This window comes from Polyodon spathula, chromosome 20 (assembly GCF_017654505.1).
Source record: "Polyodon spathula isolate WHYD16114869_AA chromosome 20, ASM1765450v1, whole genome shotgun sequence".
Taxonomy (NCBI): domain Eukaryota; kingdom Metazoa; phylum Chordata; class Actinopteri; order Acipenseriformes; family Polyodontidae; genus Polyodon; species Polyodon spathula.
Window position 1 is genome coordinate 24385923 of NC_054553.1, and position 25399 is coordinate 24411321.

The 25399-nt window shown below is 37.3% G+C and overlaps 1 pseudogene; it reads left to right on the forward strand.

Moving 5' to 3' along the window:
- LOC121295925 overlaps nt 1-25399 on the forward strand; it is a 106974-nt pseudogene that overhangs the window by 72369 nt on the left and 9206 nt on the right.

Sequence of the window (25399 nt, forward strand, 5' to 3'; positions counted from 1 at the left end):
GCAGTGTGCCACAAATCCTCGACATCCTGGGTAAACCTAGACTTTCCATCCCCGCTGTACCGATTTAATTACTAGTTGAGCGTACTGAAGTTTCTTTCATACACCTCATCCACAGCATCCCCTCCATGGCACTGTTAACTTTGCTCCAATGGACGGAGAAATGTTTTTGTATACTGCTGGCATTGGTGGTAACATGATGGTCATGCTGCGCTTGTCTTCATATGCTAAGGACAAACGTCGCAGCACCTGGTCATGATGCCAAGTAAACCATCCTTTGCTAAGACCCGCCTTACATCCTGTCAAAATGTGTCTTAATGAAGCTGGCGATGGACACAAAGGACACCATGGATCCTCTCCCATCCATAGATTAAGGTTATGTGGTGATGGGAGAACATAATATGTGACCTGAAGAGGAAACTGATCCTGCTCAGTTCACTTGTCCATAGATCTTGCCAGCCAATCTTGTGTTGTTCCACACCCATCTCATCCATTCTCCCTGCTTGACCTGAGCTTTTGTACCTTGTTAACTACCAGCTTCCTTCGTTGAGCTTGGGCTGCTTTGTGCCATGTAGGAGGAGCCGAACTGAGACCAAGGCCTCCTCTTCCACGCTATACTTGCCCCATGATATCACTGATATGAAGGCCAGCCTTTGCATCTTTCACAGCTTCCTTTGCCGCCCACTTTTCCAGTTTTCAACACGGGTGCTGCCTCCCTCACACTTCCGTCGTGTGACTCAATGTAATTTCCAGTCGAACCTTGGCACACTTAAACTCCTTGGTTAGACCTGAGACTGGCAGCTGCAGTATCCCTTTAGAATACAGTGCCACTCTTCTGAGGCAGCGTGGAACTCCTAACCATTTCCTGACATATGAACTGATTAATGTTTCCAGCTTCTCTACTGTTGTCAAGGAAGCCTCATCGTCCTGAGTCCTGCCATTATTTAAATTTCTAGACATTGCCATGTTGTGGTGAATTCTGAAGTTGAAAAACAAAATTGCAAATCTCTGAAGTAATCTTTCACTAAGTGTTTTATTGTCCTTGGTACACTGAAAAAAATCAAATGCTGCCCAAAGAAGCTCATTTGGTACTGAATGGAATGTCACATGGATTTCCTTCCTCTCCTCTCCTTTTTAGCTGTGAATTTGCTGCCAGATCACACTGATGTGCTCTAAACTTCCTGGGAAACCTGGCATACGAGCTTTCTGTACACAAGTGTCAATGAAGCAGTTCTTCAATAGATAAGCTGACAATCTCTGAGCAACAATGCTGAAGAAAATCTTGCCTTCCACAGGGAAATAGCAGAACTAACCGATACTCGTAGAATCTTTTTCTTTGGGCATAAAGACCCCACCTGCTCTGCGCCACACTCTTTGTGCAACCTGTTTTTTCCATGCTACTTTCATCAATTTCCACAGGACTCGTAGAACACTCTTGTATACTCTGTACAGAACTCCATTAGGCCCAGGAGATGATGATGCCCTTGTCTTTTTCACAGCTTGCTCTACTTCTTTCCACATAGGTGCACAGTCCTCCATTTGGTATTCTGGTCGATTGATAGGTGGGATGTCTGAAAGAATGAACATTGTCTCCTGCCTTTTTTAATCTATGTGCATTTCCTCGAGATATCTCTCCAACTCAAACTTAATTACTTTTAGTGTGCCATTTTTCTCCCAGGTGAATAACTTCTTTGAAAATTTGAATGGGTCTTTTTAAAAATTAGTTCTCGCATGCTCATTCTTTTTGCAGAGTAGGCACTCGGCTCTCGTAGGCACTCGGCTCTGTAGGCACTCGGCTCTCGTAGGCACTCGGCTCTCGTAGGCAAGCTCGGCTTTTATGACCCTTTGTAATAGATTGAGTGCCTCCTTCTGACATTGTTCTCCTCTCCTCCAATGCTTCCTCATCTGCCCCTTTTCTCTCCTTTCTCTAACAATCTCCAGCTGCCATCTAGGCTTTACAGGAACTCCAAACCTCTCGTTTCCATATGCGTAGATGGTATCCTCAAATGTATCCAGCTTCTTTTCATCTGTTCCACCTAACCTTTCTAATGCAAAACAGAGATCTGTGTTTACTGTGTCCCATGCTGCTTTCTCAGAAGCTCTTGACCATTTAACTCCAGCTTTGTGCCTGTTGAGGACCTTTTCTCTCTTATGCTGGTTCATCTGACTGGGTTCACAAGGATCATTAGGTTCATCACTAGCTGTGTTTATGCAAGTCCTCCTCTTGTCTTTGACCTGGATGCTGATATCCTTCGAACTGTGGTTTGCTTCCTGTCACTGGATTTCATTGACTTTGTAAAAAGTACTGATCAATGCAAGGCCCTTGTGAATTTCTCCATCAAGTATTTCATTATCCCTTGATGAATCTTCAAACCCCTAACTGTTGTCACTTTGCTCCAGCCACAGACATAAACGTGGAGCTCCATGTCTTTGCTAACTGCAGATCTTGAGCTAGTTCTTTGCAAAGTATTGTTAACAAGACAATAAACCTCAAGTCTGAGATTTGGAACACATATTTTGATCAATGTGTGGAATAGCTTACATTTTCTCAAATATAATGAGAACGAGAACATAGATTTTGCACCCATATAAACATAAACATATTTAACATTTCTCTGTTCCTTAAAAAGCAAGTATATTAAACTTACTATAAAGCATTTCCTTTGTTCATTAACTGTAAAATACCTTCTGGTTGCCTATCATTCAATTACACCAGTCTCAATGTTGTACCTGGGAATTTATTTCTTGTCAAATCTGCTTAAACCATAGTAGGTGTTCTTTGATATTTCCTAAATTCCTTTGATAAGCAAAACTTATAATCCTGGGGAAATACATAGCAAATTGTTTTCTGAAATGAGTTAATACGAGGTGGTTATAATTAAAGCATATGAACATGTTTCATGCAATATATCAGATTTTAGCTACATTTCTGTGGGTTACATACATACATACATACAGCATATGTTTTGAATTTTACAATTGTTTGCTTTTGTGTTTCATTATGTCACAATGATTACATTTACAAAAAAGAATTGAGGTATCACGCTACGATTGTCACTGTTATTCCTGAAAAAAAAAAAAAATCCTTGGCCCTTCCTTTTATTTTGGTAAGGGTTTACAGCAAATGTCTAAGGGGCTATGCTAATGTTTCATATAGCATGCATCATAAGAACGTACCAGTAATTAAACATGCATTACATTAAATTTGTGTTTCCATTGAATTTGTAAGATTTTAGAATGTACCGAAACTTTTCAATTTTACTTGCCTAATCGTGGCTATCCGGATTTACAGTAGATCTAACTGGAGTCTGTGTGGTCTCTTTTCATTAACATCCTGACAATGTTTTACACTTATAACTTAAAAGTGTATTTCAAAGCTCTTTTCAAAATGGTCGCTCTAGTGCATTGATAGTGTCAGGATTATTCCCCACGTTATCAAGCAGGTAACACAGCAGTAACGATCCAAGATGTGGTACGGAACAGAAAAACCACAGCACTTGTTGTGTTTTTTTCAATCGCTCTTCCTGCAGTGATTTAAAAGACAGATCTCAAACCCCAGTGCACTAGAGCGGCCATTTTGAAAATTACAGGTACGTTATTTAAACAGTTGTAGCACCACATGGGGATGTGGAACGTTATATTTTTCGGAGCCCAGATACTTACTCTTTAAGCTTTCATGATCTCTTAGATGGATTGTCGTGGGTTTATAGTTTATAGATGAGTTTAGGTAAATCATGAAACGATTGAGGCAGTGTTGATTGAGGCTGTTTGCAATAACCATCCTGTGGGAGAGCTGGAATATTAATAATGTTATTCTTGTGGTACTTCTATCAAGGACAAAAAAGGTAAAAGCAATACACAATGTTTGTTTGGCTGCAGCTACATGTTGAAATGATCCACTTCCAGGCTGGAGGGAAAAAAAAAACATGCAGTCCTTAATAAAAACATTTTAATTCATTTAGTGCACAAGGCTATGTGAAGAAGAAGAAGAAGAAAAAAATATATTTGATTTTGCATAATCCTATTCGGATAGGGTCCTCTCTATGAACTGTGATTATCCAATGGATTTGCCAGGCACCATTTTCTACTTAATTAATATTCAAGGTTTCTAAGGCATTAAATGGATACATATTGCTTTGTTGTGTGACGTTTAATAATGGTGGTAAACCTGTTTGTATATTTAAACTTTAGCACTAGTGTCCATATAAACAAGTTTAAAAATAACTTTCTCTCATAAACAAGTAGCAAATGAATTAATTTTGTCGAAAAAACTAAACATAAACAGCTTGCAGCACAGACGTTATAACATGAATGCAATTAGTCATGCTAATTATTGACAAAAATGAGATGGAGAAGTGACAGGGCAAATTTATCTTCAGCAGGCACAGTATAGTTAATGAAGTTAATTTGTTTAAACCTCACACTGATACAAATATGGCATTGATACATTTTTTTAAGAAAACTTATTTTTGAATTATCTTGGCTCTGGGAGATTGTAGTTTTCTATTTTATCTTGACTCTCAACATTTGGGTGTGTTGCAAAATCTAGAATTATGCTCGTATGTCTCTTTTATAATTCAAGACAGGACATTTCTGTAAAGACAATTTTTCATGATTTAGAAATTACCTAATCACTATGGGGCATTTACCACATACCACTCTTGCTGTTACAGAAATAACATAAATCCCAACAAATGCTTTTTGTTTTTTTCTGATGGCACATAATAACAGGTGCATCAGTTTAAGCAGGTAAAAAGATATATTAAAATGCATGGATTTGTTCCTAAAACACTAGTGTGGGTTTTACAGACCTTCTAATATACACTGTGATTTCAGGCCTTGGCATCTAATTAATTGCATTACGGGCAATTTTATTATTCATAAGTAGCTTCAAATTACATTTTCATTTTTTTCTTCATTCCATGTGGCTATTACAGTTACTCAAACATTGCAGTTATTTCAGTTTCTGATATGTTTTAACCTTTGCTAACCAGCATAGCAATTACTGTATGTGAGCTCTGTAGTGATTAGTTGATAATAATAATGAACATTAAATATGGTGGTTAGCACACAGTAATCTGGCTCAGAAATCCTGCTGTAAAACAAACGATAGTGTTTTGACCAGATCTCAGGACCAGCTTTTGAGTTGCAGTCCACTAGTCAGCTTTTCTACTTGAACCATCTAATGAATCAAGCATCCTATTGTATTGCTGTCAATACACAGTAGCAGCATATAATACAATGTCATTGAATGGCACTAGCCTATACAATTATACAGAAACTGTGTTGATCTTGCATATGTTAGTTATGGTTTCGGTGGCAACTAGAGCTAGAGAGCTCCTCTTTAATTCAGTACCTTATCACCAGGCCCACTGACAGCAATTCAAGGCCCCAGGGCAGAACAGTCAATGTTTTTAATTTGATTATTGGTGAATTTCTAAAATAACCTTAAAAAGCTGAAAGAATTACTGAGTCTGACAGGCTGCCGTGTTAGCCCCGCTATTACACAGTCAACAAGCTTGTAAAAAAAACATTCCACTTTAAAATCCCTCTCCTCATCCTCTTCTCCTAATTTGACTTGTGTTTCATGCAATATTACTTTTTTATTTGGGATCTTTGTATTTTCTTCTATTTTAACAATGTTTGTTTTGTCAGTCTCATCTGTAGCAATCCCAATGTTACTGTTTTGAATATCGAATATTTCTTCCTGTTCAGCAATACTAGTTGTGACTGTTTTCATATTAAAATTAGTTGTTTCAACACTATCAATATCATCATCATCATCATCATCATCATCATCATCATCATCATCATCTGATGTATTTTTCTCAACAGTCTGCTTTGAATTGCTAGCTGTAGTAACTAGCAGTTCTGCCTGATCTTAACTGGCCTAACTCCACATTCAAACAAGGTACGACTACCCTTCTTACTTTTTTTAAGTCAGGCTGCTTTGTTTTTCTCTCCATTTCTGAGCTACTGATGTGTGTGTGTGTTCCATAATGTAGGGTAGTACAACATTAGGAACGATCCAAAATACCAGACTCTACTCTTCAGAGTTGAGACGTCACACTACAGAGTACTATACTCAGGCTGATGTTGCGGACACTCTGAGTCATACCAGCAGGGGGCAGCAGCGCGCTGGTAAACTGTCAATGTTACGATGGGGGACAGCGCTGTGTACAGGGCATCAGCTGCATGAAAACCCGGCAATTATTTTTGTGTTGCAAATCTTTTTTAATTTTTTTAAAAAAGCATCCTTTTACATGATACAATAGGTCAACTTCATATTAATGCAAAAATGATTCTGTTCAATCAAAGCTTACCTATATTGTACACAGAGCAATGAGTATGGGTAAATATAATCAAACCTAAAAGAACCACAGCAGCCAAGTGTATATTGTGGTTTTAATATGTTCAGAATCAGCATACACACATTCCTAATGATCCTGTACACTTTATCCGTATATTAACATCATTAGTTAATATACGGATATGAAACAATACTGAATACGTTGAAAATTGTTTGTCATTGGTTTGACTGAGCTTCTTTGTAAATATAAAACAGTATGCAGTGATCAAAGGGTACTTTAATTATAAAAATCCCAAGCCATTCTTCGTCAGTCATTTCTGTGTCTGTGTTTGACTAGTCACTGTCCTCCATGGACAAGTTCTGTAATTTGGACTGGGATATCGAGGGTTGTACAAAGCGCTGGAAGAAGTTTGTGGAATCAGTGTGTCCGGAGAAGAAGTTTCCTCAAGAGTGGGAAAACAAAACTGGCCTCCCATGGCTGTGTATAATGAGAGCGATAAGGCCTGACCGCGTGACCAACGCATTGAGGTAAAGGACTAAAGCGGTTTCAAGGAGATGCCATCGGTTCCCAAGCAGTTTCTCTGTAACAAGATTTACACAGTATAATAAACACAATAATCCCTCAGCCAACTTTAAGCACAATAATGCCATCAAAATATTTTACCTGTTATTAGCAGGAGCATGTTTAAACCATTCCCACAGAAAGACATTCACTTGCTCGTACTGCACCTGCATGCAGGGTTCAACTTGCTCGTACTGCACCTGCATGCAGGATTCAACTTGCTCGTACTGCACCTGCATGCAGGATTCAACTTGCTCGTACTGCACCTGCATGCAGGGTTCAACTTGCTCGTACTGCACCTGCATGCAGGATTCAACTTGCTCGTACTGTACTTGCATGCAGGTTCAACTTGCTCGTACTGCACCTGCATGCAGGGTTCAACTTGCTCGTACTGTACCTGCATGCAGGTTCAACTTGCTCGTACTGCACCTGCATGCAGGATTCAACTTGCTCGTACTGTACTTGCATGCAGGATTCAACTTGCTCGTACTGCACCTGCATGCAGGATTCAACTTGCTTGTACTGTACTTGCATGCAGGATTCAACTTGCTCGTACTGCACCTGCATGCAGGGTTCAACTTGCTCGTACTGCACCTGCATGCAGGGTTCAACTTGCTCGTACTGCACCTGCATGCAGGGTTCAACTTGCTCGTACTGCACCTGCATGCAGGGTTCAACTTGCTCGTACTGCACCTGCATGCAGGGTTCAACTTGCTCGTACTGCACCTGCATGCAGGGTTCAACTTGCTCGTACTGCACCTGCATGCAGGGTTCAACTTGCTCGTACTGCACCTGCATGCAGGATTCAACTTGCTCGTACTGTACTTGCATGCAGGATTCAACTTGCTCGTACTGCACCTGCATGCAGGATTCAACTTGCTCGTACTGTACTTGCATGCAGGATTCAACTTGCTCGTACTGCACCTGCATGCAGGATTCAACTTGCTCGTACTGCACCTGCATGCAGGATTCAACTTGCTCGTACTGTACTTGCATGCAGGATTCAACTTGCTCGTACTGCACCTGCATGCAGGATTCAGGAGCTTTCTGCTGGCCTTCAGGTTTTCTCCATATTGCTTTTTAAATTGACATCTTTTCTTTTTAGAATTTCTATTTGCCGAATTATACAGAATACTGTTTTATGGAGGGGCTGGATTAGACAGGTTTTACTGTTTTTTAATATGCAAAAATATTAATCCAGTGTTTTGGTACGTTCTGGTAAAACCTTATCAGTACTATTATTCAGCTTTTTAGTTTTAGTGAATAGAAGTATTTTAGATTACGTCCTTGTTTGTGAAAATGTTTTTACGGTGTCCATGTCTGAGATGTGTAATGTGCAGGACAATATGGCTGCACACAAGTGGTTTTTGCCACACTTGGGCTGTTTATACATAATCTCCTCTGCACCCTATTCTATGTGTTAAAGAATGTAATGGAATTTCAGAGCAGGATGTTCTAAAGACAGCTCTTGCTGTTTGGTCACACGCTGAAGAGCTGGAGTTTTGTGTTTGCTGTCACCAGATTGCTGAAGTGTGTAAACCAGGATCTTTACAGTAGATGTAACTCAAAAAAAAACAAAGTTGCTTATTTTACTCTTTCCTAAGACTGTCAGCATTTTTTTTTTTTTTTGTATGTGTTGTTCCAATATTTAATTTGTGACACGGCTCATATTCTCACAGCATTTTTATAGGTCGGTTGTCAGTCATTTATACTGCAGTTTTCTGTTTTGGCAGAAGTTTTTTTTATTTTATTTTTGTTGGGTCCTTCTACATCTGCTCTCTTAATCAGAATGTGATACAGGCCACCAGGACATTTCTGATTGGCATCAGTGACCATGTAAAAGGGTATTGAAAACAGATCAGAATTTCACAGAAAGGAACAACTAGTTTAGTATATTTTTAGGATAGTTTCCTGAGCATTAGTTATGTGTTTATTATTTATGTTGGTTGATGGAGTAGGGCCAGGATATGACCTAGGGAGCATTTGAAATTTTAACTTGCTCTGTCAGAAAGGTTGCTAACCCCTGTTGACACATTATTAAAATACTCTTTATGGTTTCCCTTCACAAGGATTCTGTGCAAGAGAAACTGGGAAGCAAGTACGTGGTGGGCAGATGTATGGACTTTTCAACCTTGTTTGAAGAATCTGGGACAGCTACTCCAATGTTTTTTATTCTTTCTCCTGATGTTGACCCACTTAAGGATGTTGAGAAACAAGGTAATGTCACCAGTCCTTTAGAGAACGGGCGCAAAGCACTCAATTCTCAGCTGTTACTTGCTGGTATATAATTCATAGAACTATTTACTATTTGCCTGTTGCCGCACTGTTTTGAAGACCACAACAAGTATTTGCTGGCCCTTAGAACACTGTATTTTTAGCATGCATTCATATCAAAACATGAACTAGGGTGAAGTATTCTGACAAGTGGACTGCTAGCCCTTAACAATTGATTGTCGTCTGTTATAAAGTCGATTTTATCCTAGCTTGATTTCTCTTCCAATTAAAGGCTCAAGGGCATCTCCTTAAGTTTGGTTAAGATACCAAGAGTAGGTTTAACTTGACCACTAGGCCTTCTTGTAATTCCTGTTGTTTACTTTCTGTATCTGTTTTGAAATAATACTATCCCCTGGGAGTGAGCAAATTGATTATCTATACCACTGTGACAAACACAGCAAGGTCAGCTCATACATTTAAGGGTTTAATTATGTATTTATTTATTTATTTATTGCTTCTGTTTGAGTCATACTGTTTTCAGATAGATAGTCTGAACACTAGAACCAGCATTATTTGATACAGATTCTTGATAAATGACCACTGTGTGTTCACAGGCAACTTATATTGTCAAGCATTTCACATACAGTTTTAAAACTATTTTATTACTCCTTTTTACTGTCTCAAGTTTGTGTTAAGGTGCTTTCACATGAGTTTAATTGTGACTCTTCAGTTCTAGTTGTCTGCCATAGACAAATGAATATAGGCTACTGTAGGTTACAGAGGTCTAAAAAAAATGAAGATCAAAGAAGCGTGCCTGCATTTTGCACGAATGGTCGTTACAGATTCTGACCCAGCTGGTGCTGAGGTTAAAAGCTCTTAACTGCTTGTACAAGGCGCCTGGTTTACGCCCAGCCTCTGCCCTGTTACACATGTATTAATAGCCTCGGCTTCTTTCAGGCAGGAAACTGGGTTATACCTTTGACATCAAAAACCAGTGTGTCTCTGGGACAAAGGCAGAACAAGCCTTCTACCTGCCAGCCAAAGATGGACACAGGGTGATTCTACGGGTGAGAAGGACAATATTTCAAATATGTATTACTTCTAAGAGAACTGTGAGGAAATTTTGTGGTTATAGTTCTGGGTTCTCTACTGTATTTTTTAGTTTCTTTTATCTTGCTATAGATAGAGACGTATCTATTTTAAAATGTTTTTTTTTTTTCAGGCTGTTTTTTATTTTTAATACAATTTTTTTTTTTTTTTTTTTTTTTTTTTTTTTTTTTTTGCAAGAGCTCTAAGTCTAACCCATAAATAGCTCTTACATTATTCATAACATGGTAGATTACAGGAACTAGCATTTGTTGCAAAAAAATATATATGTGCAGAAAATGTTGGAATGAAACTACTCTAGTATGCCATTTGAAAGAGGACTAGGTGGCACAGTGGACAAAGTCCTCTTAATTCTGTCATTTCTGGAGATCAGTAGACATTTGTCTCCACAGAATTGCAACTCAGTGCTTAGAGATACCTAGGACTAGATAGCAGGGGTGTTCATATCCATGATGTGCTTGCAAAATTGGGAGGGGAGATTCTGAATCACGCTTACCAGCACTGTTCCTGACTAGCAAGCCCTACCTACATTAAAATTTCCAATGATGTGCTTGCAGGAGATCTCGCTATGCTTCCAGCCAGTACATTAGAAAAGAAAAGCTGGTACACCACCCTGAGGTTATTCTTATAGACTAAATGTATTTCAGGTTAGAACTCTAGGGTAAAGTGGTGTGCTGAATCTCAGTGATTAATCTTGATGGCTATGGACAGATGCACACACAGGAGAACTTGATACTGTGTATCATGCAATTAATGAAATCGAAATCTGTGCTGAAAAAAAAAAAAGAGAAATTCTTGCCAGCTCAGACCAGTCTAGATCAGACCAGTATATGTATGTCTACTGTTGGATTTGGAATTGTTTGCAGCGTTTTTTTTTTTTTTTTTTTTTTTTTTTTTAATGTAGTTGTTTTCAGTTATCCACGCAGGTTATCCATGCATCAGTCAGTGAATCTTTACAATAGGTGTATACTGTTGGGCACTCTTTTAAAGTAACATTTTTCTACCAATTTTCCTGAATTAATTTTCTGAGGCATTAATTATTGAACAATACACATGCATTGCTCAAAAAGTATTTCAGTACCTTTGCAGACAAGCTACGTCAAATCATTTTGCTTTCAAGAGAAGGCAGATTGTGTTTTTAACATTTGTTTAAACAGTAGACTGCCTTTAGCCTTCAAAAGAACACAAGAACACATTGCAGAAGATAATAATTACAAAAATTTTATGTAAGGATGCCAGTTGTTCTTTTTTTTTAAAAAAAAAAAATATATATATATATATATATATATATATATATATATATATATATATATATATATATATATAAATAGAGATATATATTACACCACCCACTCTGTCGCAAGTGTCAGGATCCAATATAAATCTGCTATATGTCGAGGGCCCTGATATAACGAGAGACCTATAGAAAAACAAATAACTAATAACAAATACTGTACAACCACTCCTTTGTTTTATTGGGGGCATCAGGGTCCAACATAAGTCCTCTACGCAACCTGATTTTTGTCAATTTTCGTGTAAAAAGCAGCAAACCATTTTAATTCGTAGAGCGGTGGGTAATTGCTTCTCATCAACTTCAGTCTCCAATTAATTTCACAAGTCTTTCTCTCCTTTCTCAAATGCCCAAACCCGCTTCATTGAAAGAATCCATTCCCAACAGGCCCTGTGGCTTATGCTAGTGCATTGCTTCTGCCACAAGTGAACACCTCGCTGACTAAAATAAAAATTGCTTCAGCAAGTAGATATTTAATTTGCTTTTGTGTTATTGTGCAATGCGCCTGTATAGGATAATAACAGTACGATATCAATGCTTTGTTTTTAATTGTTTTGTATATTTGTTTGTGGTGTGCAGTATGAAATAAAATGAACAGTAATTCTAAGTGCCTATGTATATTGCAGCAAGGCATGCACAGTTAGACAGCAAAAATGGGAAGCCACCTCCAGGACCGCGATATATCTGAATCCACAGCATAGTGAGGGGCGATATAACGAGGGATGGGTGTATATGTTAAAAAGAAAAAAATACATACAAGGGTTAAGAACAAATGTGTAGTGATACGCTTGGCAACCAGGATGGCGCCGATTTGGATATGACAAGCATTGTCCTGGGTGATTTACTGTATGTGACCATTTCTTAATAATTACTAACCTTGTTCTAGGAGTTTTTGAATACTTGTGCATTTTTCCTTACAAACAGCAGTGCACTGTGCAGTGTTGATACAGAATCACCTCCCAACAGACTGCCTCTGTCAAACATATGTGCTACAGTACATATTAAATGTGTTTCTTTCTGTAAATCACCATGTAGTATTCAGTAGGGTTTGATACATTTTTCAAAGCAAGAAATGATTAATGCAATGCTATGCATTTCCAGGATTTGTTTTCCCATGAGTAGCATGTACTGAACATAAAGAATATATCGGTTCCCCACAGCACAGTATAAAAAACAAGGAAATATTAATCTTCACCTTTCTAACAGTTTTTACGTCATTCGTGCCTCTTTCCAAAGTAGGTGTCACAACTTTATGAGTTATATTTTAAATAAGGCATATCACATGTATGTTGGTTCCATGCTTTGTCTCTGGCTGACACAGAAAGGCATTGCCTGGTACACTGGGGATATAGCGGTATTGTGTTTTGGAAATCAAATACCTGTACATCTTGTGCCTGTTCCTTCAAGTACCTTGTTGTCCATCAAACTATGTCAGGTATTTTTGCGTTTGTGTTCTTTAACCCGTGTGATCATCTTTTTCCATTTGTATTCTATGTTGCTCCACTACATTGGGTTTGCATTCCAAATTTAACAACTAGCTCACCAATCTTCAGCTCTTTGTTAATTAAACTCTGGCAACCTAATTCTCCTTACACGTTCAGCCCTGCCGAACCTTTTCACTAGGAGTTATTCTTCATTAGCAAAATGAGCTAAATGTAATTTCAAAGATTGCTAGCTGAAAATGTTTTTATGTTTTTTTTTTTTTTTTTTTAAATTAAGACATACAGCTTATTTGACAGTAATGCTTTATTGTAATCCTCTTTCAAAAGTCTGGTAATAGGGCAGTATTTTTCATTATTTATATTTTGACAAAGAATAAGTTAATTAAAAAGGCAATGCATTTGTCAGCCTTTCCATTCCACTTTACATTATTATCCTTAAAGTTGACCGTTTACAAAAGATTAGATCTGAATTATACCAGCATTTCAATTTTAACTCTTGACAAAAGGGTAGAATGTAGATTTGTATGCAGCTTCATTAAAAAAAATAAATAAATAAATGCAACCAGAAAGCAGGTGTGGCAGGGCAAAAGCTCTAAATAATGTGTGTGTAGAGGGAATGTAAGGTTTAACCCCATCCCTGCCAGCAATCACAGGTGTGGCCATCCCCCAGTTAGGTCATTTATGCTAACTGGGTAGTGGCCATATGTATAAAAGGAAGCCCAATCCTTTGTTTTGTGAGAGTGAACGAGCTATGCTTTTTGTACTGTTTCAACTTGGTAGTGAATGCTAATGCCCACCCTAATAGTGTGTTATTCTTTTGTTTGAGCCTTTAGTTTGGCCCTTGTGCCGTGCTTTTGTTTTTTCCTGTGTTTTGTGTTGTTTTGTTTAATAAAGTGCACCACTGGTGCTTTCTGTCTCTGGGTCTATTTCCTGTCACACCAGATATTAAATGCCGTCCATTAAGCACACTTATTTGTTCCTGCTAGAATATCCACCTGGTAGCCAGGTGGCGGGTACCCTGTAGAAAAACCTGGAGCCAGCACAGTGAAGGCAACCACGAGGTGTTCCGTGTCTTCATTAGCGCCGAGCCTGCCTCCTCTGCTGACAGCAACATCATCCTTCAGAACATCCTGCAAAACTCCACCAAAATCACCAACAAGCCTCCAAAAGGAATGCATGCCAACCTACACAAGGCTCTGGACAATTTCAATCAGGTACACCCACACCTTCACTGCTACACATCGACACAGATTAGAGCCAGTCTGAATGATTGCAAATATCTTAAATAGGTAAGGGCTTTTGAAGCTACTTGCTGTTTAAAACTGTGTGATGTTTTGGTGTCTCTTTCCCTCTATAGTTTCATATGTACTCCAGCTTTGTTTAAAATTCAATGTGTAATGAAGTTCTATCTGCAGGGACACATGCTTTCTTTGTCATCCTAAAACTGGTTTACAAATGACATATTCAAGCAAGGTTTACAAGTGGTATATTTAAGCTCTGTTTCAGCTAAAAATGCAATACCGATATGATATTTATAGGAAATGCCTACAGATCTCAATTATTTCAAAGGTAGCAACCTTCTGAAATCCCAAATTTTCTCTCTTAAGTTGTGCCCTCAGTAAACAATTTCGTATCCACTTGATGTCAAAAGGCTCCCTTCTTTGCAAGCTTTTTTTTTTTATGAAGAGTTTGTGAAATCTAAAATTGTACATTGAAAAGCAACTCAATCATTTTAAAAAGGGTACTTTAATTTTCTTGATGGAACAGATAAAAAGCACTTAATGTATGCTGTTCTTCAAACACGGAAGGAAAATTTAAATCCTGTGGGAAATTTGCAATGGGAACGTCTCTGATATGTATACTCTCACAATAGACACAGTGCATAGATGTTCATTAAAAAAAAAAAAACCCTTTGTTTTGTAGTTTCTCTTTCTAAACATGTCAGGCTTGTAAGAGTAAGTCTGTTACAAAACTTTGGCCACAGTACAACGTTTACACGTATTAGAACTCACTTGGTTTCCCGGTTTTAAGTAATTTTACTTTAGCACCTCGCTTGGTGTCATACACCAGTCAGACACCATGTTCCTCTTCATTTGTGTTGTAAAAATATATGCTATAGCCCTGACATATCTCATTCAACACATCTTATCAGGCAAGCCTGTGAAAACCCATTACTTCTACAGTTGCTTACAACCCATTAAGACCGGATGAACTGATAAGATTGTTGTGTCTGGAGATAGTGTTACATGTTATGCTGTTGCAGCATTCAAGGGGTGCCACTTTAGTTTATTCAATATTAAAGCTGTTGTGCCGCGTATGCTGTTTTTTGTTATGCTGATAATGTTTTGCAGAAAAAACCAACATCTACATAAAGTACTATTCCCTGGGCATACAGTGGAGGCCTGTATGTGTCACATGATTTATACATGCAAGAACTGTACTATTGGATAAAAATGTCAGCTTCTGGATTTTGGCATTAGAAGAAAAACATTTAAAAGTTTAAAATAAATAAATAAATAAATAAAAGGTTCACAAATGTTCAGGAATTAACCCCCCCCATCCCCCCAATAAAAACAAAGACTAACTAATGAGTCCATGAAGGTACTTTTTTTAATGTGTTAACAAAAAATGAGGTGGTTCAAGATTGATTGAAATCATGTGTATGAGTACAGTTTGATGTTCATGGAACTTGTAATGAATTAGTAATACTGACAGCAGCACTAAGCTACAGTGCTTCTTTGAACTGTATGGTTTGCAGTTCAGCATCTAGCCTTGTCTTTCCATTCAATTCAATGGGCTGAGATGTCAATTCATTACACGCTGTTCTAGACTGACTACTTCTACAACAGGCAAGTACGTTTATCATGATGATTATACTGTACAGGTAAATACCAGTTATGGTTTTTTGGGGTGTCATCACCTGGTAATCCTTACCTTGACTGTTCTCAGTAAGTTCTGTTGCTATTAAAGGGATACAACTGAACTCCCTGACACAGAGGATTAATCAGAATTTATCCTCACAATTTAGAAAAGTGCAGTAAACATTTTACAGGGGTTATTGATATGGCTATTTAAGCTTCTCTCCTTGGAAACTATACTGTCATTTGTTTTTATTTAACTCATTTGAAATAACAAGCATCTGGGACTGCCAAAGTTGAGGATCTTTAACGGGCCGTAAATTAAAACTAAATCCAATTAGTGTCTGTCAGTCATGTGCCTGTCTGAAGAAACTTAGGATGCTTTGAAAATGAAAACTAATGGCTGCAAATATGTAATGGGAGCAGGTTTAAATGATAATGTATGAGCTTGTTTGAATTTCTAAGTATTTTAAATGCAGCCCTCTTTTATGCACTGTATATTAATGTTAGTTGTGTTTTATTTTTTGGTTGAGAATGTAGTGCTGTTTTGTCTTTCAGGACAATTTGGAGATGTGTTTATGTGAGAGCGAGTTTATTCTCTTTGCTCTGTGCTACTTTCAGAGGCCAAAATTTGGACCACAAGACTGGAACCGGTCGTACCCCTTCAACACCGGAGTCCTCACTATATCTCTTAATGTTCTTTACAATTATCTGGAGGCTAATTCCAAGGTAAGATAAGTGCAGACTGAGCAAACAAAGCTCCTCTCCTGTAGGAATCAAACGGAGCGAGAAGTCATTACAAATTAAATAAGATAGCAATCATCGCTAAGGGCCAACTCCTGCTTTTCCAGGGAATATAGAAGTTTGTAATTAAATCATGTTCCATTGTTGTAAGGAAATAAATCATTGAACAATCCATTTTTGCTGATAAGTTTTCAATTTCAACGAAAGCTCAGAAAAGTACAATACACAGATGGTTCAGTGTTGTTTTTTTAATGTTTTAATCCTTATCAGGCAGAGCAATTCTTCATTTCTATAATTATTCAAATTATGGCATACTACAGGTTGATGGAATCAGAGTTTGTATTTTATGTTTAATATAAAGATACATGTTAAGTTTTCAAAACAAAAGATGAGGTAGAACTTCCTAAAATTAAAAAAAAAAAAAAAATAGTATCCTACTGTGTGTGTGTGTGTGTGTGGAATATTACCAGTGTTCCCCGAGTATCGTGTTATTTGACCCTCTCGGTTCCCAGCACAAACTTGTCATTAATGGAAAGTTGCCAATAAGCGAAAATTTAACTACAGTTGTACTTCCAATGAGTAAAGCCAACATAACAAATATGTGTTGTGCTTACACATAATATGCAATTTTAAAATAAGACATTGTCCAACATTGTCTGCTTTTTACAATATACCACCTCCCGCTGTAAATCTTATCTCAATTTTGCATGCAGCTTCGTAAACAGTTTCAAAACCACGATTTTGCCTCGGTCCGCCAGAAACACGCAGTTGCGAAGTCAGTGTGTTATAAAACCTGCATCAATAAGCGGATTGCATTTGCTAATATGAGAATTCCGTTAACATTAAAGTCTATGGGATGGGATTGGTTCCAGGGAAAAATGTAATTGCACGACTAATAGGAGACACAGCATTTGCTTGTGATTGCAAAGGCTGATTGGAGGTACATTTTCCAAGAATTCCAACAGCTTTCTAACTCCCTTTCAAGCATTTAAACTAGAAAGGAAGGGGGGAGAAATTAACAAAAAACTGAAGGGGAGATTACATCAAAACAAGGTCAACAACTGTGGTAAGACAGCCATTTAAATGTATTTATCTAAATGCTAGCATTACCAGAAACAAAATGTTAGAACTTGAAGCTATTGCACTAACAAGTAACTATGATGTGATAGGTGTTACAGAAACTTGGTTATCTGAGAGTGATGGAGAAGAATATAATATTAGTTGGTATACACTGTATACGAGAGACAGGCAGGACAAAAGAGACTGAGGGTTAGCATTATCCATCAAAAATAGTCTTGAAGCCCAGGTGTTAAATCCTATAATAAAAAACAACGCAGAATCAATATGGGTCAGAATAATGGACAAAAATTCCAAGCCCATAATAATAGGAGCATGATGTAAACCATCAAAATCAAGCACTGACAAAATAATCTGTTATACAACGACTTTAGAAATGCGTGCTGCAAAGGAGAAGCCATATTAATGGGGGATTTCCACTCACTTTTTTACTTTTACTCAATTTTTACAAAGGAGGATATGGACAACTTGCTCCACATGTCAACCTGTTCCTATCCTGTTTTAAATAACTCTAAAGAGACTAGGAGCTCTTAATGAGATCCTCCCGATAGTACTCAAAGAAGTGAAAGATGTTATTTACAAACTGCTAACCAAGATCATGCAACAGTCTCTTGAGACAGGGGTTGTACCAACAGAATTGTAAACGTAATACTGATCCACAAAACTGAACCAGGTAACTATAGACCAATACGCCTGACTTCTATTATGTGTAAACATATGAAAACAATAATTAGATCCAAAATGGAAAATTACTTGTATGGTAACAGTATCTTGGGATGCAGTCAGCATGGTTTTAGGAAAGGGAGATCGTGTCTAACTAACCTGCTTGTTTTTTGGTTTGAGGATGCTACATCAACTATGGATAATTGCAAAGCATATAACTTGGTTTATTTAGATTTCCAGAAAGCTTTTGACAAAGTCCTGCATAAAAGATTAATTCTCAAACAAAGTATTAGGGATTCAAGGAAATGCATGCACATGGATTAGGTAGTGGTTAACATGTAGAAAACAGAAAGTACTGATTTAGAGAAGAAACCTCAAAATGGAGCGACGTAACCAGTGGATTACCACAGAGATCAATATTAGGTCCTCTGCTATTCCTTATCTACATTAATGACATAGATTCTGGTATAGTAAGAAAACTTGATGCAGCAGCAAAGGTCATCCAAAATGATCTAGACAACATTCAGAACTGGGCAGACACATGGCAAATGACATTTAATAAAGAAAAGTGTATGGTACTGCATGCAGGCAATACAAATGTGTATTATAAATACCATATGGGAGATACTGAAATTGAAGAAGGAAGATGTATAAGTATGTTGACTCAGAAATGTCTTCATCTAGACAATGTGGGGAAGCTATAAAAAAGGCCAAGATGATGCTTGGATATATAGTGAAAAGTGTTGAATTTAAATCAAAGGAAGTAATGTTAAAACTTTATAATGTATTAGTAAGACCTCATTTAAAATGCTGTGTTCAGTTCTGGTCACCTCACTACAAAAAGGATATTGCTGCTGTAGAAAGAGTGCAAAGAAGAGCGACCAGAATTATTCTACGTTTAAAAGGCATATCATATAAAGACAGGCTAAAAGAATTGAATCTAATCAGTTTTAAACAAAGAAGACTATGCAGCAATTTTGAGTCAAGCATTCAGAATTTAAAAGGTATTGACAATGTTGATCAAGAGGGACTTTTTCGACATGAAAATGAAACAAGGACCAGGGGTCACAAATGGAGATTAGAAAAAAGGGGCATTAAGAACAGAAAATAGGAGGCACTTTTTTACACACAAAATCATGGGAATCTGGAACCTATCCCCCCAGTAATGTTGTTGAAGCTGACACCCTGGGATCCTTTAAGAAGCTGCTTGATGAGATGCTGGGATAAATAAGCTAGTAACAACCAAACAAGCAAGATGGGCCGAATGGCCTCCTCTTGTTTGTAAACTTTCTTTTGTTCTTATGTTCAATCACTGTGTCTCCTGGGGTGATGTAATCAGACTAGCAAAGTAAATAGCATCGCTTTTAAGACAATATACCGAATCTATTTATTGAACTCTGCCGTAACTACACAACTACATGTGCTATTACTATACAATTAATGTGACATCTGGAAAACAGATGGCCGATGCTGAGCACTCCCACAGTGTAAATATATTTAGTAAATATTTTGTAATTTAAATCTACACTTTTAAAGTTTACGAAAACATGTAAATACCAGAATGAAGACACTTTGACGCTACTTTATTTTTAATTTAGATGGCTGGAAAGTATAGTCTTTATTTGAGGTTACATGTATGTGATTAAAAAGAAGCATACTGTAAAACTATACCATCACAATTTAAGGTAGGGCATTTTTGAGACTATTGGTTATGATTCATTTTAATATGCTATACATTGCAAGTGTGAACGATAAGAACAGCATACTTTTTATAAGGCGACCCTTAATATCTCTGAACCCATTTTAAAGCAGTATGGTTACGGCTCCAATGTGTCCTATGATACCATTTCAAACGCTTGTTACAAGGTGGAACACAATGGCTCATGGGTATAACATTCGAAAGGGGTGTCTGTGTATTACTTACTGTATTATTGAACTTATGTACATTTAAAATTGTCTTTGCTTTTCCCAGTGGGTTTTGTAAGTAGGCAGTTGTGCTTCCTCCAGAGCTTATTGATTTTCTTGTTTAATTGCTTAGCAAGCTAACCATGTCTAAATGAGAGAAAGGAAGGAACTCTGTTAAAGCACGTAGGTTTTATCCTTGGAGGTGCACAGTTAGTAGCAGCACATAAGGTCTACCTATTGCACCAGTTTAATATTGTTGTGTTTATCTGATTCAGACAGAGCCCTCAGGCAACAGGTTGTTTTTCTCTTCTACGCACACAGTACAATCTCTCAATTAATCATCACCTGCATCATACCTATGGACTGTGTGTAACGTACATCCCCCCCCCCCCCCCCCACATAACTCACAGTAGCATGAAGGTCAACTGGATAGATGCAGTATCTTTCATAAAAAATATATATATAATTACTAACATGTGTTGCCTCTTAAAAGTGTAATCCCACAATACGAAACCTATAAGAAAAAGCAGGTTAGCTGATGTGTTTGCACTCTGCAGCCCAATGTTTGCTTAATTATACAATCCTTATCAAAAGGTTGAAATTAAGTTATAATGAAGTAAATTGCAGTCCAATCGAGTGTATGATGGATTTCTGTTGTTTTTAAAAAGAAAAGGGTGAATTGTACAGCTTAGTATGGAGAGTACTTTTATTGGAATTAAAAAAAAAATGCTTGTAGAGTTACTGTTTAAACTGAGTCAACATTTTTCAAGAGAGACTTCCACCACCGTGACTGTAACTGTTGACGTCTCCCATTCAGATTAGACTTGGTTTACGTCTTTATTATAATTCACTAACCGTGTCGCACTCAGATTGACTACCGACCTGAATTTGTTCATGTTTTCCTCCCACACTCCCAACTCTTAATAACCCATTCAAATGGGTTGAGTGATTACAACAGCTATTGCTAAAGGGTAAAAGAAGAGTCCTTCCTGTTCTTCAACAAAGTAAAACGTGTTGTAAATGAAGACCGATGACCATGAAACGCTGCATACCTATAGGGATTGACATGGACTAGGAAGTGCGATTAGTTTGATTTCTGTCCCCATGTTTCTGCACACCAGAAACATTTGACATATATTAAAACAGCCACATTAGTAAAAAGGCTTTTAAAGTGAAGGTCTGTACATACTGTATATAGAGTAAATGACACGTATATATAATTGAAAGTCTGGCTTAGTGAGGTGGTGATGAATATATATCAATCTATGTATTTTGTGTATTTTAAAGTGCTTTGTGGCCTATATTCTTCTGTTACCAGGTCCCTTACGATGATATGCGCTATCTGCTTGGAGAGATTATGTATGGAGGTCATACCACAGATAACTGGGACTGACGTCTATGCAAGACCGATTTTGAGGTGTTCATTAAGCCAAAGATGATGAAGGGAGAGCTCTCCCTGGCACTAGGCTTCCCTCTGCTAGGCAACATGGACTATAATGGCTATAACCAGGTACCTCTTAATATTACATCATATAAATATGTGTAGCACATTTATAACTTTCTGATTTTGGTTATATCGTGTTATCAACCTATACTCCTGTACGTATTTAAAAAACTTTTTTTTTTTAGGGTTCTCATGGTTTTGTTCAACAAAATATCTCTTGCAAATGGGTAATACGACCTGTTTAAAAAACAAAAATTCACAGTGAGTTCTATCTGTAAACGTTGTCCTAATTAGTCAGAATGGTTGGTTTCAGTAAAGAAGCTTATAAGTAGGGGTCTACCTAAATCGCGATTTTGCGGAAAATCGTGAAATTAAGGGGTCACCGTGAAATTCACCTTTTAGGGGCTAATGCATACTGGAGAAGTACAGAGAGAGAGAAAAATAAACCTTGTTTAAATGAACTACTGCACAATGCAAGTGATGCAAACTATGCATCTTCCTTCTGTAGATAGCCCTTTTTTTATTCCTTCACTGTCTTGTGTGCATTGCACTTAAGCAAAAAACAGACAAACAAAAAAAGTCCAGAAATCATTTATAAAAAAAAAATAAATAAAATCTTCAAAGTGGTTAAGGTTTTTGTTTACCATTCAAATGACAACAAAGTTTTAATGAGCCAATCGGTGTGTCTGTACTGCTTTTCTGTGACCTGTACTGTGCCGAAGGGGGTGGGACAAAGTTGGTGCTGCATTGTTTTGATTTAGGTTGCTAAAAATCTAGTTTTCAGCATTGGAGGTAAAATAGCAGAAATGGACAACAAAAAAAGCAAAGTATATTTCGGCTAATGATCGTTTCAAGATATTTCCCAAAGAAACTGTACATCTAGATTGAGGTCATTGTTTTGCATATCTTAATGTGTCTTTGGAGAAAATACAATCGGCCGCTATTTAGCTTCAGAATCACACATTAAACAAGACTACAGAGGCTGCTGGCATTAAAACACAATTTGATACAAGACATATGTCTGTTTTGGTCTGTTTTGCTGACAAAACGATATACTAAAAAATATATATATATATATATATATTATATATATATATATAATATATATCTCAGTCATGAAAATTGTACATTAGACTGTTAGACACATCACCATTGTTTTAATGCCTCTGGTTATTCAAAGCCGAAAGGAAATAGGAAACAGTATCTCTCGAATAAAATAATTTGTCACTGAATGTTCAGGGTGTATTTTATCATATTTATATTGTATGAAGGCTTTTGAGAATACAAAACCATTTTCCCATAAAGTATTTAAACACTAGGGACTTTCTAAAGTGTTTTGGAGCAGTAAAACCAACATGGCTTGCAGTGACTTCTTGCCAGAAATTGCACAGATTTTAATAACAGTTAAGTTAGTGTCTTTGTTTTGAGGAGTGCGCAAAATACCGCAACAAATCACCTTTTGGAGTGAAATATTTATTTTGACCTTAGGGTTCTTCGTTGAATTGTAAATTATATTTTGCAACTTAAACAATTATGACCAGGTATATCTGGTAAACAACAGGAAAGCAAATGAGTTTAAATGGAAAATCAATCAACCCTCTTGTGTATACTTTAAATTGTTTTTTATTATTTATTTATTTATTTATTTAAATGTATCTGTCATGTAAAAAAGTAAATATTACAAAACCAATATTGCTTTATTTTCTTCTGTGCCCTCCCCAAGTCAGGCTACTTTACACATGATCAGAAGCAACAAATACATATAAATCTATAATTTGAAGCAGCAAAGCCTCTGTTTTACTGCCAACCTGACTATCAGGTTGTTTCAATGAAGGAGTCATCTCAAAATACTTTATTAATTACTCTAAATATGAGTGCTATATTGTAGTATTGTGTGTCTGCTCCTCTAGAAATATAAAGTGAAAACAAAGGATCCTACAGTTAAGTGACAATTAACTTTGTTCAGGACCGTGCATGTGACCTGTGGGCTTCATCAAATGCCCACTAGTCCTTATTTGACTGATGGCTGTGCTACTGTAATTCTGGCATCTCCTTACTGGTCTTCATTTTAGTTTTTCTGCCACTTTCTAAAATCTTCAGGGCTGTCACTGTTATAAGCAAAGCAGTCTGTCTTTATCAGTAATAGCCTAAAACATGCGAGTAGTGTGGCAGCTCCTTATTATACTGCCTTGCATCTCAGAATCAAACCACTTATTACATAGATCCTTTGTTAGCTGTTTCAATGGTGTGTTCAAAGGTGTCCTTATCACGTATTTCAGAAAATTACAGTACAGTGTGCGCTTCATTCCGTTTGAGTTCAAATTGCCATGATATTAAACTTTTTTGTTTTTCTCTCTCTAGCTTGACTACACTCATTTCAAACTATCAGTTTCTATTAACCTGCTACTGAAACCATGAATTATTAGCCCTTCTTAAGCTGCCCTCAGCAAGTGCCACTTAACATTCACTGTAGTAGATGTCTGCTCTTAAAACCGCGCCTTTGGTTGTCCTTAATAGTCTTGTCATACACAATTGTGACATGGTGAAGTGGGACATAGATCACCATCAAGAAAGGCAATCTCAGTAGTCGCGGCCAGGCGGAGTTCTGTTTTAATATGCAGAGAGCTGTCTGAGACTGGGAATGCTGGCTTCCTCATAGAATGCTCTTCTCCCCTTCCACTGCAGGTGAAGGTTGTTTTGAATGAACTTATGGAGAAGGTGATTTTAACATCCCTGAGCTGATTGGCAAGGTGGAAGAGATGACACCTTACATTGTGGTGGCTATCCAGGAATGCAAGTGCATGGACATGCTTCCCTGGAAGATCAAGCACTCCCTCAAAGAGATCAACCTGGGGCTAAAAGTAAAGTAAAGGGGAGTTGGGGGTGTCTAAAACTGAACAAAAATCCACTTTGTGGCTTGAAACTTGGTTTCAGAAGTCTAGGTTTCAGGCCATTGCATGGCACACCAGGGGAGACTTGGGGGTTTGATGCAGCAAAGTTGTCTCATACTAGGTCTCCTAGAACTCGGTTTCAAGTAACTGTAACTGAACAAGTGTCTTTGTGTTCCCTCAGCTTAACACATATAATATAAAAGCAACTCAAATTTGTTTCAATAGTTTATATAAGCTGTATCAAAGGTTAGAGGTTTTTACATATTAAATGAAACCTCAAACCACCATCATCAACTGCAAATAAAGGTTATTTTATAACAAATGTTCAGAGAGCTTTATTTCCATCTGCCAACCAAGATAAATCTCATTGACCACACTGATTGTTCTGATGCTGAATGATAAAATACAATACATTCTCCATTATATATTGGTGAACAAAAAAAGTACATTTTTAAAAAAACCCAGGGGTCTGCAGACAACTTTTAATACAAATATTTTTCAAGATGTGTAAATGGTTAAACCAGCCATTGTATAATCATTATTGAAGTGTATTATTAGATTTATGCATCTGGCATCATTTGCATTAAAATGTCAAGCTTTAGTGTGAATATTCATGCTGTTATAAAGTCATCGCTTCTGTTCACAATAAGCCTTCAAATATGATTCCACCTCATTCTTCTTATTGTACTGTGGCGCTTTTGTTTCCTGAACTGTAGTTCATAGTGATTGCCACATGTGTTTGTTTTCTGCAGACGCTGTTTATAAAGCAGCACAAAGCTACTGGTCAATCTCATCAATGCACCCACGCGAACAAATCTGTTATTTTACTGGGAACATTCCCAGAGCAGACAGAGAATATGAGGCCAATTGCACTTGCTCTTGTGGGAAAGAATA